This window comes from Pogona vitticeps, chromosome 5 (assembly GCF_051106095.1).
Source record: "Pogona vitticeps strain Pit_001003342236 chromosome 5, PviZW2.1, whole genome shotgun sequence".
Taxonomy (NCBI): Eukaryota; Metazoa; Chordata; class Lepidosauria; order Squamata; family Agamidae; genus Pogona; species Pogona vitticeps.
In genome coordinates, this window is record NC_135787.1 from 25,997,892 (window position 1) to 26,018,579 (window position 20,688).

Consider the following 20,688-nt stretch of genomic DNA (forward strand, 5'->3'; position numbering starts at 1 on the left):
CAAACTTTAAATGCAGATGCTTAGCACATTTCTTCTCCTTCTTCTTAACATCACGGAGGTAAGAAAAATAATTTGATTTTTAATTCTTCACATACATTGTACTCACAATTCTCTAAAAGTTCTGTAAGGCAAGTATTTTTCCCCTTTTACACATATGATAGGATCAGACAAAGAGGGAATGGTTTGCCCCCAAATTATTTTAGGACAAGCACCAAAATATTCCCCCCACCTGTGAACCCAACTGTATGCCTGGAAGGTGCTGCCCACCAAAATTTCTGATTACATGGAGAAAGCTGTACTGGTGGATATGTTTAAGCAGTCTATCAGTGTTTCTACAGCAGAGTTTGAAAAAGTTTTTTTTTAACTACAGTTGCCAGAATCCTTTGGCCATTATGGCTGCTGGCCTGGCCATACTGGCCAAGTGTTTTTGGGAGCTGTAGTCAAAACAGTAAATTCTCCAAACTCTGAATAAAGGGTTGGGTAGAACTTCTTGCTCCCTTCCAGATACATTCACTGAATGAAACAACGAATACCTCAACAAGGCTAGTTTCTGGAACGTCACCTAGGATGAACTGGAATTATGAGCTTATGTTGCCTGCCTGGAGAGTCCACCTATCACAATTATGACTGTTATTTTGAGTGATTCCGTTGCTACTGTTGTTATAATTCACTATGTTTCGTTTCTTTAATGCTCACACTTTGCTTCAACATCCACCTTGTACAGTAGTTCAGGCTGTGGCTTTGACTAAGATGAGGAGGGACCAAAGACTCTAGAAGTCCTAGTGGTAGATATGAACCTGGGCTCCAACATCACACCTGGGATAGAGTCTATAAGCCAGGGAGCCCCTTAACCCAGAAGGAACTGAGCTGAGACATACAGAGGCTATGAACCCTGCTGAGATACTGGACTTGCTCCACTTGAGGGACCACAGGGACCACGTGCCCACTTGCTTATACTGGCAACAAGCCTGAAGGACAATGCTGGAGTGGAGACAAAATGTTCAGCTACAGGTCGGAAGTCTGTTGCCATCATGATAATAGAGTCCAGTAGTAAACTAGGCATTCACTCAGAAGATGAGAAACCCAACAGAGGAAGTTGCACTCTAAGCATTGCTATCGGAGAGAGATCAAAAAGTCTAAGATGCTGGGGACCCTCCCATAAGGGTCCCTTGAGTTGAGATCTAAATTGTGACCTCTAAGCTTAGTTCCAGCACTGTGCCAACACATCTATCTCCAAAAGCCACAGAGTTGATAGATCTAGTATGTCAATGCCAGCTGCATACCAGGGCATGAGCTCTTGAAAAGCCAGAAGAGTACTAGGCCCTAGGAGAGAAGTCTGTCCCTCTAAGATTGCATCCTTTGTAGGAAGTGATGGAATCTTAGAAGGCATTCTGTAGCGGGGGCATAAAACAGTCCTTGTTGGGGCTACTTGCAACTAAGACTTCTAAGTGCTGGAACATCCAGCTCACTCTATGTCTTCTGCTTTAGACCAGAAGAGGGCAAATAATTCTTTAAGGCCTTGCACTCCTCAAAAGGGGCAGAGCCTGAGAAGGCTGATCTGGTATTTCAGAGTTAAATAAGCCTCCCTTTAGTCCCAGCTATTACTGGGACAAATTGCTTGTTTGGAATTCAGTGGCATTCCAGGGTTCTGAGCACTTTTTCTTGATGTGAGTTCCTGCATGTAGGAACACCACACAATGTGATGCTACACCATGCCAAGTGTCACTACTATATTTCACTCATAAACTCAACTTCTAACTTAGTTGCTCTTAACTTGCCATTCAAGTTTTTCTTTCCCGTAACACTATTAACTTATTCATATTGACCTCTTCAGGATAAATTTCATTAAGGCACAGCTATTCTAGCTTACCGTATAGCAGTATGATTATTCTGTTTTTTTTTAAATCAGTAAAGCTGAGTCATACATACCTATGCTAAAAACAGTACAAGAAAAAAATAAAATAAAATTAGTTTTTAATATTAGAAATGACACTATGATTCCTAAGAACTAAAATTGGGGTATTTGGGTGTTATGGGGAACAAATTAGATAAAAGCCTAAGTCCTAATGCTAGTCCTTTTCCAACAACACAAGAGGCGACTCTATACATGGAAATCACCAGATGGGCAATATCGAAATCAGATTGATTATATTCTCTGCAGCCAAAGATGGAGAAGCTCTATACAGTCAGCAAAAACAAGACCTGGAGCTGACTGCGGTTCTGATCATCAGCTTCTCATAGCAAAATTCAAGCTTAGACTGAAGAGATTAGGAAAAACCACTGGGCCACTCAGGTATAATCTAAACCAAATCCCTTATGAATACACAGTGGAAGTAAAGAACAGATTTAAGGAACTAGATTTGGTGGACAGAGTGCCTGAAGAACTTTGGATAGAGGCTCGTAACATTGTCCAGGAGGCAGCAACGAAAACCATCCCAAAGAAAAGGAAATGCAAGAAAGCAAAGTGGCTGTCCAACGAGGCCTTAGAAATAGCAGAGAGGAGAAGGGAAGCAAAATGCAAGGGAGATAGGGAAAGTGACAGAAACTTGAATTCAGACTTCCAAAGAATAGCAAGGAGAGACAAGAGGGCCTTCTTAAATGAACAATGCAAAGAAATAGAGGAAGATAACAGAAAAGGAAAGACCAGAGATCTGTTCAGGAAAATTGGACATATCAGAGGAACATTTTGCGCAAAGATGAACATGATAAAAGACAAAAATGGGAGGGACCTAACAGAAGCAGAAGACGTCAAGAAGAGGTGGCAAGAATACACAGAGGAATTATATCAGAAAGATGTGGATATCCCGGACAACCCAGACAATGTAGTTGCTGACCTTGAGCCAGACATCCTGGAGAGCAAAGTCAAGTGGGCCTTAGAAAGCCTGGCTAACAACAAGGCCAGTGGAGGTGATGGCATTCCAGTTGAACTATTTAAAATCTTGAAAGATGATGCTGTTAAGGTGCTACATTCAATATGCCAGCAAGTTTGGAAAACTCAACAGTGGCCAGAGGATTGGAAAAGATCAGTCTACATCCCAATCCCAAAGAAAGGCAGTGCCAAAGAATGCTCCAACTACCGTACAATTGCACTCATTTCGCACGCTAGCAAGGTTATGCTCAAAATCCTACAAGGTAGGCTTCAGCAGTATGTGGACCGAGAACTCCCAGAAGTACAAGCTGGATTCCGAAGAGGCAGAGGAACTCGAGACCAAATTGCTAACTTGCGCTGGATTATGGAGAAAGCCAGAGAGTTCCAGAAAAATATCTACTTCTGCTTCATTGACTATGCGAAAGCCTTTGACTGTGTGGACCACAGCAAACTATGGCAAGTTCTTAAAGAAATGGGAGTGCCTGACCACTTTATCTGTCTCCTGAGAAACCTATATGTGGGACAGGAAGCAACAGTTAGAACTGGTCATGGAACAACTGAGTGGTTCAAAATTGGGAAAGGAGTACGGCAAGGCTGTATATTGTCCCCCAGCTTATTTAACTTATATGCAGAATACATCATGCGGAAGGCTGGACTGGAAGAAACCCAAGCCGGAATTAAGATTGCCGGAAGAAATATCAACAACCTCCGATATGCAGATGATACCACTCTGATGGCAGAAAGTGAGGAGGAATTAAAGAACCTTGTAATGAGAGTGAAAGAGGAGAGTGCAAAAAACGGTCTGAAACTCAACATCAAAAAAACTAAGATCATGGCCACTGGTCCCATCACCTCCTGGGAAATAGAAGGGGAAGATATGGAGGCAGTGTCAAATTTTATCTTCCTGGGCTCCATGATCACTGCAGATGGAGACAGCAGCCCTGAAATTAAAAGGCGCCTTCTTCTTGGGAGGAAAGCGATGACAAATCTGGACAGCATCTTGAAAAGCAGAGACATCACCTTGCCAACAAAAGTCCGAATAGTCAAAGCTATGGTTTTTCCTGTCGTGATGTATGGAAGTGAGAGCTGGACCATAAAGAAAGCAGACCGCCGAAGAATTGATGCCTTTGAATTGTGGTGCTGGAGGAGGCTCTTGAGAATCCCCTGGACTGCAAGGAGAACAAACCTATCAGTTCTAAAGGAAATCAACCCTGAGTGCTCACTGGAAGGACAGATCCTGAAGCTGAGGCTCCAGTACTTTGGCCATCTAATGAGAAGAAAAGACTCCCTGGAAAAGACCCTGATGTTGGGAAAGTGTGATGGCAAGAGGAGAAGGGGACGACCGAGGATGAGATGGCTGGACAGTGTCTGCGAAGCAACCAACATGAACCTGACACAACTCCGGGAGGCAGTAGAAGACAGGAGGGCCTGGCGTGCTCTGGTCCATGGGGTCACGAAGAGTCGGACACGACTAAACGACTAAACACAATGCTAGTCCTAACTACAGCATTGAATTGGTTGTTGAACAGTGAATCAATATTTATGTAATACTCACTGATACAACAGGTCCACATTTAAGTTGGAGTTACAAATAGGATTCATTCATTCAAAACTTTTTTTAACCCTGTCTTTCTCTTTAAAAGGATCTAAGGAGGATGGCTGGATCGATCTATCGATCTATTGATCTACTATTGATTGCTCTACTATCGATCTATTGATTGATCTATCGATTGGTCTATTGATCGATCAGTCAGTCAGTCAGTCAGTCAGTCAGTCAGTCAGTCAGTCAGTCAGTCAGTCAGTCTGTCTGTCTGTCTGTCTGTGTCTGTCTATCTATCTATCTATCTATCTATCTATCTATCTATCTATCTATCTATCTATCTATCTATCTATCTATCTATCTATCTATCTATCTATCTATCTATCTATCTATCTATCTATCTATCTATCTATCTATCTATCTATCTATCTATCTACCTTCTACACTGGCTTGCCAGAACTTGGTGTGGATAGTTCACATCCCCTCCTTGTGCTGTTGTTTTGATGAAAATCATATGGTCAAATTGTTATTTCATCCCCTACCCCAAATCCTCCCTATGGGCTGTTAAGCAAATGTGACCACACATTTAACAAGTCATTTATTTGACCATTATTAATCTCCTTCAGCTTAATTGTGAAAGGGAGCTGCATGCAACAAGCACTGTGTTTGAGAAGGAACCAATGTGTACAAAAATAATTGAGCTTAGAAAGCCTGAAAAGAAATGTGATACAATATGTATATCCACAAATGTTTAAAGACTTGTACTTGTGAAACAGCCATAAAAATGCTATGTCGTGTACACATATGCGCACATTGAATTAGAGTACAACACATCAGTGGCCGTTTGCAGGCTATAGAATCCATACCAAGGGATGTGAGGCTGGTTGTCTTCCTGTTGTCCTTCTCACAAAGACTTTTTCATTCAGACAAAATTTTTGACAATTGTTTGGTACTATGTGAACCGACCTCCAAGTTATTGAGTTTTATTTTTTTACCTGTATTTGTTTTTAATCTCATTGTAAGTCATCTTGAGTCCCAGTTCTGAGAGGAAAGTGCAATATATGATAAATGAATGGATGAATATATAAATATGTTAATAGGAAACTATGAAAATCAGATATTTTTGCATGTAATATAATTTTGCATGTAATGAGTAAAACGTGAGACATGAGCCTCACTTCAGAAGAAACCAGTGCTCTAGCACAGGGAGAGCAAAACTTTGGCTTCCACTGCCTCACACATATTTTTATTTGATTATTAAATTAATGTATGTCCTGTGTTTCTCTCTGTATCCCCAACAGTCAACAAACAAAGCAGCCGAGAATAAGAAAATGCAAATTGAGAACAAAATCTTGATAAAAATATATAACATTGAAACAAATACATTAAAAACACGATGTAACAACCACCACCACCACCTGGCTAATACCCTACTGATGGGGTATTTGGTGCATTCTGGTAGCAGAGTTGGACACATGCCAGTGGCTTCCTTGAATGAAAAGATTGTTGCTTGTAGAAGGACAATAGAAAGTCTATTTTTCCTCAGCAGGGAGTTCCAGAGTTTGAGAGCAGATTGGCGTGGGTGGGGGAGATTTCCAATAACATCCAAGAATATGTCCCTGTCCTTGGAGAAAGCAAGCTTCCTTTTTTTAATATAGGCACAAACTATTACACCCTCCAATGTTATTTCAAAAAGAGCAGCATCAACCTTCATGTTTAAATCTATCTCACAGTTGTGCAGTATGACTTGGAAGCTTTACTCCCTGCCTTTGAAATGTATGGGTGAACTGGTGCTCCAGATGGAAGGGAAATGAACTTTATACTTGCTCAGAAGTGCCCTTCTGATTGTAATTCTTTAACTTGGTTAACTCAAAATCCACTTTAAGGCTTGACAAGGCTTAAATGTGCAAATTCTAGAGCTGCTCAGCAATAGCTTCAATTAAAACTGGTTGTAAACAGCAAGGAATTAGTAGATCGTATATATCTCACAAATCAGCCAAAGGACTGACAGCTATATTTGCAGAACTTTCATCCATTTGCCCTAGTTTTTCAACTAAAAATAATAAATACAAATCGCCCTTTGAAAACAAATGTGACAAATTAGGCAAGCCAAGCCCATGAGGTCATGGCTTATTTTCAGCTTCTTTGTTGCTAAATGGGGACCTTCCTGCTTGCTGGGATGCCTCACCTTTTCCCAAAATGACTACGTTCTGTTGGAAATAGACTGTGAGATGTCTCTGCCAGAGCGCCCATTGTAGAAATTTCCAATCTGGGTTTGGGAAAGCAGACAGCTGGGGGAAGAGCTCAGGGTTTTTGAAGGTTATGATCACAGGAGTTTCATAAGTGCTTTATTTCAGTTCTCTTCTGGAACTGCACAGTGGACAGGTGCGGTCTGGTTCTGATTTCACTGGTCTTAATTTCTTATCTGACCTGGTAGTCAATCAAGGGCATGAGTGGTGTGTGTGTGTGTGTGTGTGTGTGTGTGTGTGTGTGTGTGTGTGTATGTGTGTGTGTGTGTGTGTGTGTGTGTGTGTGTGTGTGTGGAGAGAGAGAGAGAGAGAGAGAGAGAGAGAGAGATTGGAGATGAAGAGAGAAGGGAGGGCCAGAGAGAGAGAGAGAGAGAGAGAGAAAGAGAGAGAGAGAGAGAGATGCTAAGCATCTAAGCATCTGACTTTTCTCATCCAAGAGCTGGCAGCTCGGCCTGTCATTCAGTGCTTGTCTGTGTACAAACGCTGCCCTGTGCAAAATGGATTTCTGAGTGTTAACCATCATGTTCTTTTTTTTCCAAAGGGTCTTCTGTAGGATTTCATTTGCAGAGCACAGAGGGCAATATCTAGGGTAATTCCAGGGCTTAGTGGCTGTGATCTTTTGTCAACTCTACTTGTGAGTGAAATTAAACTTGGTATGAGCACCCAAAATCTGAGCTCGTGCAACACAATTCCTGGCCAATGAATAGAAAAATCATAAACCTGACAAGTATTTATGGGAGAGCGGGAGAGGGAGGGAGGAAGGGAGAGAGAGGAAAAATCAGATGTCATAATAAAATAGGAAAATGTTAATTAAATCTCCTTATTTCTCCCCCTTCAAACCAAGAATTCCCTCTTCAGTAAAAGGATTTGAGGTTTATAAAAAGTCTTATTTTTTTTTAAAAAAAGAAATGAAATAGAACTTTCCCATACTAAATCAAGTCCTATTTGAATTTAGATCAGTCTTTTCAAAGATAGGTTGAAGTATTCTAATGTAACAGTACCTACTCTGTGTTTGATAGATTATTGGACAGTGTCCATGCATTAAGCTGTAACATTTGAAATCACAGACATCTTTTGGAAGTATAACTTAAATCAGTAGGAGCCAGAAACTCCTACAGCTGCAAACTAACCCAGTGTCTGTGCAAGTGGAACATCCATTAAGTAGCCAGTCTGATTCATCTGTGATTTTTGTTATTTTCTATAATGTGGGAAGACTTTAGATTTAAGGGGGGGTTGTGTGTGTGTGTGTGTGTGTGTGTGTGTACATTCACAAGAACCTCACTATCCCCCAGCTGAAGCCTAATTAGAAAAAAACAACAACACTTGGAATTAAAGTCAGAACAGAATGGAGCTCATAGTCCTTTCACATAAAAATCTGGATTGCCTACTAAAAGTATTTACTAGGAGTAGGATGGGTAGGAGAGAATGATTTTATTGTTGCTGTTTTTAAGAGTAGGAGTTTGCTGCTGAATTACTACAGCTTATCTAGAGATCTACTGGTAGATACAGATCTAACTTCTGCAGATCCCGTGCTCTTCTTGTGGCATGATTCTGGCAGGAATGACTAAAAGAATTAAGTTTCAGGTTTTATACAGCTCCACTCCACAATAGGCCAGCTGCCAGCTGCATTCTGTTTCATCTGTTCCCTCTGATCTGTCCCTTGCCCAGGGCTTTGTCATTACTCGTGTGTCTCCATATTGCTCCAATCTGCCCTATCTCTTTTTAAATGCATGCCTCTGTACGTAAACACACAATGCAAAAATGTCTGCCGTACCTTCAGGAATATAATGACATCCATTGGTAAGAGTGGCCAAATGGCTACTTCACTGCTAATTCAGTACTGTATAAGCACAATAAACCACACATAAATCTCTAAGCAGCTTTATGAACAGGTCTGATCAGAGTTTGGAAAAGGGTTTTTTATTTAAAAAAACACAAACATTCCCATAATTCCCAACAAACAAGCTGACCATTCTGCATTCTGGCAGCAGAGGTCTGGGGATCACAGCCCCAAACAAACAAACAAATAAACAAACACACACACACACACACACACACACACACACACAGAGAGAGAGAGAGAGAGAGAGAGAGAGAGAGAGAGAGAGAGAGAGAGAGAGAGAGAGAGAGATTTCCAAGCACTGGATCTGAGCTATGCTGTACACTTTATGACTGAGCTCATTCATAAAGGCTGTCAGACCACAATGGGCACAGATGCTTATATTTGAAAATTTCATGTGGCACAGTATCACCATTTTATTTACAGATTATGCCATTCTTCATCTGTGTGTCTTGATGTAGCAGTAAAGAATTGTATCAGATTGGCATATTGTCTAACCAAAAGGTTAGAATGCTATTTTTACAAAATACGATGCCAATTTTAAAAAGGGATTCCTTACTTTACTAGTAATTACATATTATTATCATGTTACTTTAAATTATTACTACTTTGTAAAATGGCTAAAATCCTTCAGTAATGTTTAAAAGAAAAGGAACTAGTTTAATTTTTTTAAAAAGCAACTGGCCAAAGTCCTGTTAGTATTTTAATGTAAACAACATAGCTTTTGGGGGTGAATTCCCTTGAGTTAAGAAATCATCACAGTCTTTTATGGGTCAAGTCTTATGACTCAGTATACAACACATAATATCTCAGGTGATTTCTTAACTTGAGGCATTTGCATCCAAAAGGTCTGCTTTTTTAGCTACACCCATCCTTGTGGGCGTAGCTAACAGGATTTTGACCAACATTAAAGTCATTGGCTGAAATGCCATAGTGCAGTTATGCAAACAATATAACTTTAGACGTGAGTTTCTGTAAGTTAAAAATTTTCCGTAGACATCTGCTGCATACTGAGACAACTGCAACTTACGGCAATTTGCATCTAAAAGTTCATGGCATTTGTGGAACTCCTCAACAAGATTTCAGCCAATATGATATTTTGCAAAAGGGATGTTATGCCCTTGTTGAGTCAAACGTGTATGCTAAAACATAGAGGCTTACATTGCTATTCTACACTTCCAAGCTCTCATAAACCCTTCTACAGGTCCTAAAAGAGCAACCAGTAGAATTTTACCAGGAACTGTTCGAGTATCTATCTTTGTATCTAGTTCGTTGGAACAAGACCTGCTTGACATTACCTTTCTTAAAAGCATTGGAAGAGAGATAGTGGTGATAAGAGTTGTAAAATCCCTTTTCCAATTAAATCAAAAGGTGCTTCTGGACAATGCTTTTATTCTGCAATTCAATTCATAGAATTCTAGGAGGGTCCACAATCACATTATACTACATTTCATTTGCAGCTGCCCCAAATTTTCTCACCATTTTGATAGCCTTTTTCTCTCTTCACATTATAAAAAGATCAGTTAAGATGGGAAAATTGTGCAATATCTTTGGAGTGGCAGCCATTATGACCCGATATCATGACTAAGGTTAAAGAAAGAGAAATATTGAATTTGGCATATAGAATTTGGAGTCTTTATGGATTGACCCAATGGGGATTGTGGAAGTACATTGGGGACAGTCTATATATAGGGTTAAACTGAAACTAAATATCAATGCCTTCCAGAGTTGGAAAGCCCTGTGATAGAATGAAAACATGTAGTTAGCTCTGTTCAATATCCAGAAGAATAAGGCCCACTGATAGTTGCGTATAGGAAGGACATAATGGAAACTGGGAGATGCACACAGTCCCATCTATCAGAAGACTAAAAGATGCCATGCTGGATCGATATGTGTGGAATTACAATAGATATACCAGAGCTGAGAAATATTATGTTTTAGGGGCAACAGTGGCTGTAGAGATACAAGAGAATCTGGGAATTATAATTCAAATATGTAATTCACAGTCTTGTGTTTTGTGATCTCTTATCAATTTAGGATGTTTTGATAAGATTCTTTATTATCACCATGAAAGAACAAGACAAAATGAGTTATTTGTTCTCATCAGGATCTTCATAGCTTACTCACACTGTGTGGGCAAAGCTAATACTGTATCTTTTCCCTTTGAGAAGCAAAGCACACACATACAACAGAAACAGAATTAGTCACTTACATCTACCATCAGGAGCTTCTTCCTAACGCTTAGTCAAAATTACCTTTCTTGCAATTTGTTCCCATTACTTTGAGTTCTTTTTCCTAAGCAGCAGAAAATTCGTTTCCCTCTTCTCTCACATGACAGATCCTTGAATACTTGGAAGACGGGTGATTATAACACCTCTGTTACCTCTTCTCCAAGCTAAACAAACCAGGGCTTGTTTCTAGACCCTTCACCATCTTTACTGCCCTCTGGATGTTATCCACTGTTAGTATCTTTCCTCATCAAGAGTTGGGGAGTTGGCTCTCAACGGTTCCTATTTCCAGTACAAACATTTTTTTAAAAACACACACACACACACACACAGAGAGAGAGAGAGAGAGAGAGAGAGAGAGAGAGAGAAACAAAGAAACAAAGAAGCAAAGAAACAAAGAAACAAACAACAAAAAACACATATCTGAACAGTTGAGGAGAATCAATGAAAATTGATTGCATACCCTTGTCATCACTGGGATATTCCCTGGATTCCGGTTTGAGAAACAGAAATCTTCTTGTTTGTAAGCACCAGGCCAATTTAACATGGTGTGAACAACCTAAGATAACTGCTTACATCAGCAGATACAGTTTGAAATCCTAGACCCTCAGAAGTCTGAATTCCCTCAAAGCCATTGAAATTGTTATTGTTATCATTATCAACATCAACAACAAATTCAATTTTTTCCCCTCATGATTTCCAATTCCATTTCTCTATCACACACATACACAAGAGAGTGAGAGAATGCATTCACCCAAAAGAGGACGCAAGTTTGCATAACAGATGCATATGATACTTTCTATGTGTAGAGATAAACTTAGGAACAATTGCCATAATTTAAACAGAAAAACACATCTCACCATAATAAAGAGGATCTAGATGATCAGTAGTTCACTGTCCTGATGCTACTGTAACTATTAATGTGCCACATCAAGCTCTCTTTGATCTTCCATCATGATTCCATGTCTTGAAGCTGGAATTGGACTGAGTGGCCTCTCAAAATAAGGGGGGGGGGAGATGTCTTCTGCTAATCCTCCACACAGGAAACTATCTTCCATAAAATAGCCCACATGGCCACCCGGTTCCATTAAGCCTGTTTATGAAAACCATGTTTACACAAAATATATTTAGTTCAGATTGTGAATCAAACTTCAGTTTAAAGAAACTCCTTTAACCTTTTTGGCACAGAGATGCTTACTTTGACTGACATTTTATTCAGGTAGATCTGAAAAGAGGAAGTATGCATGTGGAACCAGTGAGTGAAATAAGTGTAAGAAAGATCATATATAATATGATATGTCTTGTGTCAACACAGAAACCTTTCTCAGCTTTCTTCTCCCTCTACAACAAGGCTGAACCTTGCTGCCATTTTTTAGGAGATACAAGGATGCAAAATGGCCTTGCAGTCTTTACAAATCCAATGCATATGTCTGCTCATTTTCCTTTTCTCTCCAGAGCAATGTTCCTGGCCAGCCAGAGAAATCCCTTCCAAGCCTGACAACAATTTATTCCAGAAGTGCTGCCTATGTCCAAAGTTATATGATATTTTAAGTTTTCTAGAATACAGTGTCATATAATCTTGCGTCTCCTAGCAAAGACTTTGATTCAAAAGAATGGATAAAGTCCGCTTCCATACAACTGGACAAATGCACACCCTCACAAATGTGTCAGAAAATTTCTCTCTGCATAACTGAGTGGGAAGGTGAAAGAGCTTCTCCTTGCCCTCTCAACTTCGGCATGTTTGCTTTTCTTTCATCTCCCAGTCTCTTCTCCCCAGTAGCAACTGCCATGCTTTCAGCCAAAGGGATAGCCCAAGACTTCTTTGTTTAACAGCTGTTCTATCCTGCCTGCACAAATTGCTTGGCAGAGGGTGATTTGTAGTGACAAGGCCTGAACCTTATCCCTAGAGATTCACCAGATACCTTAGCAATGCTCAGTGTCTCTCAAGACTGGGAAGAGGAAGTCTAACTCCCCCACTGAAGCTTGACCTTGCAACATCTGATCTCTTGCATATTTTGCTTGTGCTTCCACTGGTACAGCAATTCCTCCAGCTGTAAGTAGGCTGGAGGATTCTCTGCAATGGTATAGATGGAAGAACACATCTGTAATGCTTCATTTTCCTTCACCTCTTCCAGACAGGTGAGAGCATGTTCTTACCATTCAGCTTTGCTATGTTCTCTTACTGATTTGTGTAGTACTGGTGTTGTAGGACAGAAATAATCTCAGAATGCTTTTAATCTGAAATCTGCACAGATAGTATGAAATTGATGTTATTTAAAAGACCTGCCAGTTTTCTTTTTTGTTTTAAATTCAGTCATTCAGGGGGAAACACAGGAATGTAAGAAAATGTAATGCTTGACTTGATACCATGCACAATACTAATTAGGAACCAGACTCTTGGTTGTTTGTCATCAGTCTTGATCATTTTGAATTTACTCAGAGTTTGGGAAAAAGTCGCTTTTGAGATTATAGCTTACCGAGTAGTCATGCTGCTTGATGGATTCCAGGAATTGTGCCCCAAAGAGAAACTTTTCCACATTCTGACTTACCACAGTGTTCAGTGTTTTCTTCCCAGTTCCCATTACAACTGCCAAACTGTATTTTTAGCACTTTTTTTTCCAGCTAGTATTTCTAATCCTGGTGTATTTGTTCTTAATAATAAATAAGACATCATTCCAACAATACTTTCAGTGACTTTCTTAAACACATCCTTCTTTTCTAATTTTCTCTCCATTGCATCCTGCTAGATGATATCCCCCATAATGGGAAGGTTCTGGCATCCCTGTTTATGGGAAGATCCTTGATCTAGAGAGTGGTACTTGGCTTATTGTAAACATATACTCACAAGTCACAGAAACGGTTTTGTTCCAGCTGTAAAATTATAGAGAGATCTAAGTAATTCAAACCACGGCGCCTGTTCTTTCTTTGGCTGGATGACTGGCAGAAAGTTTTTATAATGTGAGTTAGCAGTGCATGTTTTTGAATGCATCATGTAACACAATTTCTGATGTGTATTAAAAGGGTTTCAAAGATCAATCTAGCTTCATATTTCGGGTGATCAATAATGTAAAAGAAATTGCCGACGGAAATGTCTACGCTGTCTTTGAACATCCTTGCTTGCACTTCCCAAGAGTTGATGTTTCTTTGGGATATTAAGCAATTTCTGGTACAAAATCCTGAAGTTATGCAGACTTTCTTATAATAGGGAGCTGGAACGAAAACAGTTTAGAGGAACAAATGGCATCATTTCTCTCTGCTCAGCTGGAGAGAAGGGCTGTACTATCCCATCTCTTTCACATTCTGTAGCCAAGTTGCATTCACACATACACATCTCTTTTTAGTGACTGCAATATACATCAGACATTATAGAAGACAATATATAGATCATATCAATAGGATATATTATTTCTGCAATATAAAGTGACTACCATATGTGGAAAAATAGAGCAAATACAAATAGAGCATTCCATTGGTAGGTAGCCACCTTTTCCTCTTCAAGAAATTTACAGAAAAGTTATATTATGCATATCTGAATCAGCACTGATGCACAGAGTTACAGAGTCAGGTTATTCTCTATTATGCTGAACATAAAATCTGATGGAAGTGTGGTCATTATGCTCCTTATGTTGGACACCACCGTTGTATATGTAATAATATAATGGGAAATCAGCTATTCATGGCTGATGGCACTCACATACTGAGGGTTTGGATGACGGTTGATTTTTAAGATTATTAGCTAGATGCCATGAAGTCTGTTTTGCATCTGTGATAGATGTCACTGTGATTCTTGGCACAGTGAATATTAGAAATACGCAAACATTTCATTCTTGTTTTCGTTGCATTACTCCAAAACCCCATCTGTATTTTTCCTGTCTTTGTTTTGCATTCTGTTGCAAGACTTTGGGGTCCTCCTCACATGGAAATTATGATACATTTAAATATATTTTTCCCAATGTGCACATTTATATAATATTATACCTAACATATACATGTTTACCCAATGACTAAAAAGTGCTTGCAGGGTTTATTTTTCACCTAAATACACTTTAAGCTGTTCACATTTTAAAGCGTTTTGTGTGTGCCTTATTTTTCCAAAACGCTCTGTAAGCCTCACCAGTACATGCATTTTTAGGGCTAGCTGTGTTCCTTCGTGTAATGAATTTCAGGAGGAGCAAAAAAACCCCCTACTTTGATAAAGATGGTCAAATCCAATGAAATTCTTTTCTTGTTGGAATGCTGAACATCACGGGTGTTAAATTTGTATGTTTACTGTCTCTCCATTTAGTGACCCTTTTGACTCAGCTGCAAAAAAAGAAATTGTGTAAACAGATAAACAGTTTTACTCCCAGAGGTTGCACAAGGTGAGTGACTGATCTTATAATAATTGTAAATATCCTCGGGGCAGAGTAGAAATCAAAGTCCATGACCCTTCCTCTCATTTTAAAGGAATGACATTGTGTATTGAGTGCATGTGAATATTTTAGCATTTCTATTCAGACCTATGATTTAAAGAAAACTCTTGGTTTTAGATATGCAACTCAGATTATGTGACTCCAAAAATATATATGCGAAAAAATCCAGAAGTTGAAAAGTTTACAGTTTGGATTACAACTCCTTGAATCCCTAGCAAAGCTCTAAAAAGAATATATATGGGACATTAAAATTATAAATTCCATGATAGAAGTTACTTTTTAAGAAGGATTACTTCAACTGGATTCTATATAATGCAGCCTGAACATGCTCACCAGAGCAGGCTACAAGATCTACAGAATTCAGTGAAGTAGCAGTTGACTCAAACATTAGTCCTTAAACCCAAATGGGTTATATACTGGGCAGTTAACATGTATTTTTAGCCTGTTCATTTCTTATATAGGAATTTGCCCCTTTTCTCTTAAATGTGCTGCCCGCCTCATTTTTACACATTACAAGTGATGCTGATCTTAGCCAGTCTTTTTTGAATGTCTTAGCAAAACAATCAGTCCAAGGCCAATCTGCACAACAGATAGCAAATAATCATCTTAGTTGTTACAGTGTATTTTCTTATTTGTTTATCAACTGGGATGTGTACTTCAAGATCTAATTCAAAAAGGCCAGTGGAGACAGATGAGCACACAAGAATACCCAGGAGCATGCTTTATATCCCAGAATTCCTGATTTATTATAGCAGAAAACTGATTTTTTTTTTAAAAAAAGGTTAGCCAAAAGTATTTCTCTATTCCTAGTTTTTTATTTATTTATAAGACTATCCACTGATCTGTGACAATTAACATTTCTGGGTTCATTAATTATTTGAGTGAATAAATATATTTAATACATGAAATTGAGTTTTTCACATTCTAAAAATTTTCTGAAGAATACTAGACAGCTATCGTTTTCAAGCAGACTTGAAAAGAATGAAAAAAATAAAACTTCTATATTTTCACTCCTGTTCTGTATGGGGAGTGGTTTTATTACCATGAAATAAATATATGCCAGATCTTGGAGAAATAATGTTTATGGACTTACAGCTTCCTGCCAGCATGGGCTGGGATTCTGTCATCCAAAAAGTAACTTCCCCAATATTTATACATTGAAATCAGCTTGTCCTGATCATATTTTTTTTCATTTGTTTTTCCAGATGTTCAGAATACTTTGTGAATGCTCTGGCTTATGTCCAGATGACTATAATGACAATGTCTAGTTCTATTCACGATTTTAGGAGGGGGGGAGGGCAGAATCTGGAAAACAGGTCATATGCAAGCGTCTTCACAATACCAGTTCAACACATCAAAGCCAATGAAGTGAAATTTCAAGGTAACATTTTCTTCCATGTTAGGTTCAGATACAAATTCTCTTCAGATTCCAGTAAGAAATCCATGAGCTCCACCTTCACTCCAACATTCTTCTATTCCTTTCCTGGCTCCAGTGCTTTTTCTTTCATGCCGCCCTTTCTCTCCCTCCAATCTAATACTCCTTCAGTCAGTACCAGGTTTTTCTGGCTTAACATCCTTTCAGTGTCTTTTCTCTTTCTCTCTGAGGAGTCTTCTTCTCTCCTGCCACCCAATACTTCTTTTACTTCCTCTCTACCTCAACACCCTTATCAAGCACCAGGAGTTTCTTTCTAACCAGGTTGTCGTGTAGTAGTTCCTCATGTCCAGGCATTCACATGCTATACAAATGATATTATGGAAATATTATATTACACTATATTATGCAAAACGTGATTGCTCATGGACATGGTACAGAGCTGTACAACCTGGAGCCCAAGGTATTTTGTGCACCCCCTGATGATCCCTCCCCCACAGCTCCTATTGTATATCTCTTAAGAACAACAGGAAATGCACATATTCAACAGGTATAGCTTTCTTATAAATGGGGATTGCACAGTGCTTGTTATCTTTTTAGAAGCATTAAATTGTACCTATTCTCAGCTACAAGTATGCACTCCATCTGCAAAATGAAAACAATTATACAGACCTGATTCTGGTTATAGGTTGCTTTAAGGATTACTGAACTAATGCTGAGCACTTTGTATTTTCCCCTAACAGAGCTAGATGAAGTTATTTTTCTGTACTACAAATATCATAATGTTTCTGGAAGTTTTAGTCCAAAAACATTTGATATGCTGATCATTAGTATCAGCAATGACAGAATTAAGTGTTGGCTTTCCAGAGTATACTTTCTCTAAGACAGGAACTGGCTTCTGTTTTATGCGTAAAATAGGGACTTGAAAGCATTTGGTGGTGTTTACTCCTAGTTAAGGAAATACATGATATAGGATTTTTCACAATATCACCAGTAGGCTTTATGATTGTGAGATACTGCATGCCGACTGTTTTGTTTGACATGTTTGGAATGATTCGGTCAACGCTGCCAGAGGTGGAGTTTGAAACCGACACTCGTGGTATGACTTTGCAGCCTTCATGTTGAAATTGACACAGATGTCAGTCATGACTTTTGGAACTTTTGGATTTTACTGCACCCTCTGTAGACAAGTGGTGCCTAGCTTCATGAAGGCTCATATAGGCTAAAAGGTATCATTTGTGATTTCTTTAGTGGTCTAATACAGGTAGCATCCCATCCTTGCCTCTGGATTACACACAGTTTCTCTTACTGAGTAGCTTTCTCATGGTTGGCTTTAATGCAATCACTGCTTGGTCATGTGATTTACCCTGTGTGGACTTTTACCTTTAGAAATTGATCCATGTGATTGAAATGGATTCAAATTCCCAGAAAGGAAATTTCAGCTAAATGTTAGGAAGTATCTCCTCAGGGTAAGAGCAGTTTGACAATGGAATGAAGTATCTTGAAAGGTGATGATGTTTCTTTTTTGTTTTGGAGATTTTAGAACAGAAGTTGTGTGGCCATTTGTCAGGGACGTTTGTGCTGTGGATGTCCTGCTTTGGCAGGGTGATGGATTGCATGCTCCATGGGGTTCTTCTCAAATCTGCAATTCTATGATTCAGTTAAATGTGCCGGAACCCAAAATGCTGAACACTTGCTTAGGCATGAAATACTCAGACTTCATGATTGATTAAATATTATTAATCAATATTAATATTTAAATATGGCATCTATTGAGTTTTGATGCAAACTCTCTAGACAAGAAAGCAACTATCCCTAGTTGGTGAGTGACCTAGAAATACTAAATAAAGTCCAGATCAAGCTCAGTCCTTCTATCCAAATGTTCACTGTTATTAGTTAAAATCCTACACAAAACTGTTTCATCCCCTCATAAGACTTGGCTGTATAATATTAAAATATCATGTAGCCCAGCATTTGTCTCCAGTGGATTATCAATTGTTACATTTTTTCCAGTTTATGCAAAATAAGAGACAATCAACTTATATCCAGTGTATGTTAGGTTGCTGCTTTCATTCATAAGTCTGTTCTATACACAATGATCTTTCTATTTTTTTAAATGCAGACTTTTATAGATTTGTATGCAACTTTTCTAAATATATGTACCTTTATCAGTGATTCTGAGCCAAGAACAGCATTGCCATGTAAACTTCAAAGTGCAAGGTCAACATGACTGTTTTTCAAAGTGCAAGGTCAAAATGACTGAAATGTGAAGTGAGATGGTTTGTTCTGAAACATGGACAAGCAAAAATCTCTCCCCTTCCTCAAAATAAGCAACCCCCTTTCTCTGCAGCAATAAATTCAGAAACTGATTATATATTGTATTCTCGAAGGCTTTCACGGCCGGGATCCAATGGTTGTTGTAGATTTTTCGGGCTGTCTGGCCATGTTCTTGAGGTTTTTCTCCCCCCTAATGTTTCACCAATCTCTGTAGCTGGCATCTTCAGAGGACAGGAGTCAGAACTCAGGTTATATATTGCTTGTGAAAAGTATTATTTTTAAATTTATATTGAAATGATTGTCAGCCAATTTAGTCACAATTCTGTAGGTTCCATTGTACTTAAAAATGGCTGAAAATAGACTTCTGTTTCACCTACAAAAAAGACCCTCACTGCAGATGTGAACTTGTGTCTCATAATCAAAATTATTTTCAGGCTAAAGCAATGTCTGAAATCTTGCTAAACAGTATTTTCTATGGTATACATAATGGAATGCTGAGAATGAAGAGCTGTTTTCTGCATTTTTGTACTGATTCCTGCCCTCTGTCTGTTAGACAAGTAGTATAAACATGACACCATAAGCATGGTGATATGTTTGCTGTTTCTCATGAGGATACACAAAAATATATCTTCCCCCATACGCTTCTTATCTCCATGGCCCTAAATAATAAAGCCATGGAGTTGGACTAAGACTCTTTTGGTATGTGTATTTTCTTCATGTACTCCTCACAACTTCTATGTATCCATGCCACCCTTTTGTGTGTGTGTTTTTTAAAATGTTTATACAAAAACCTTTTGGAGAATCAACTTTATATATAGTTACTGATCTGAGTTAATTGCTGGGTGTTGGAGATCGTGGGAAAGATGTTACTGTTGGACTCCCCACCTGAGGGGCTTGCCAAATTGACAGTGTCACTGATCACCACTCATGCACTAGAAGATGCTGGCCACAGAGACTGGCGAAACATCAGGAAGAACAACCTTCAGAACACGGCCAAAGAGCCCGAAAAACCCACAACAACCATTAGATCCCGGTTGTGAAAGCCTTTGCCAATACAGTTTGTCGTTTCTTGAGATTCCAAGGAAAAACATGAGAAGAGGAGATGGACTTTTCTGATATCACAGGAGGTAGGCTCTACTGAAACAAGTGCAAAATAACATTTGTGCAAGTATGTGTTTGTGCATGCATACACACGCACATGGGGGAGAGAAAGTGTGGGCTTCCTAATATTTATTATATATTATATTTATTATTTCTAATACTATATTTGTTACTTGTAATATTTATTATATGTGCTCATGCAAGGACCTTCATGCTGAATCAGTGACTCTGGTGGTAGCTGGGAGTACAGGGAAGATGGGCACTCAGGCATTAATCAGCACATACAATAACATTCTTTAAACATTCAACTCCTTCAGCATTGGTTACTTAGTCTAGAGAGTGACAGAATCATTGCTGTTCCTTCAGGCTTCAGCCGGCACACTGAAATCTGGCAACTAGAAATGCACAGGGAGTTTGCTTGGTTTTTATTTGAAAGCAGATAGACACGATCTACCTCACCTGTGAGTGTGAATGTGTGGATCAAGCCTTCAAATCTTTCATTTCTTAAAAAAAAAAACAGAAAGAAAAAATCCAAATGAAAACAAAAAACTCAACCAAAAAACCCTTAAAATGGCTATAAAAGCGTACATTTTAGGAAACAACATATATTTTCAGGAAAACATGTTTAGAAAGGCGTATTTTTGGGAAAAAGTCCAGAATATGTGTCAATGTATGGATTATTTACAAACAATCACTGTGTGATTTTTTAAAATAAATAAATAAATATTAATGTAGAAATAGGATGAACAGACTTATATATGAACACACACCAGACTGAAATAGATGAGAAACAGAATGAT

At 38.8% G+C, this 20,688-nt stretch overlaps 1 long non-coding RNA gene across 1 annotated transcript in view; it reads left to right on the forward strand.

Moving 5' to 3' along the window:
- Window positions 1-12,533: 12,533 nt before the first annotated feature.
- The window catches only part of LOC144583198 (uncharacterized), a 49,509-nt gene continuing 41,354 nt past the window's right edge, over window positions 12,534-20,688 (forward strand). Inside the window, exons 1-2 of the long non-coding RNA XR_013536863.1 lie at window positions 12,534-12,865; window positions 15,012-15,087. This is a non-coding gene — a long non-coding RNA (uncharacterized LOC144583198). The remainder of the gene's footprint in view (window positions 12,866-15,011; window positions 15,088-20,688) is intronic.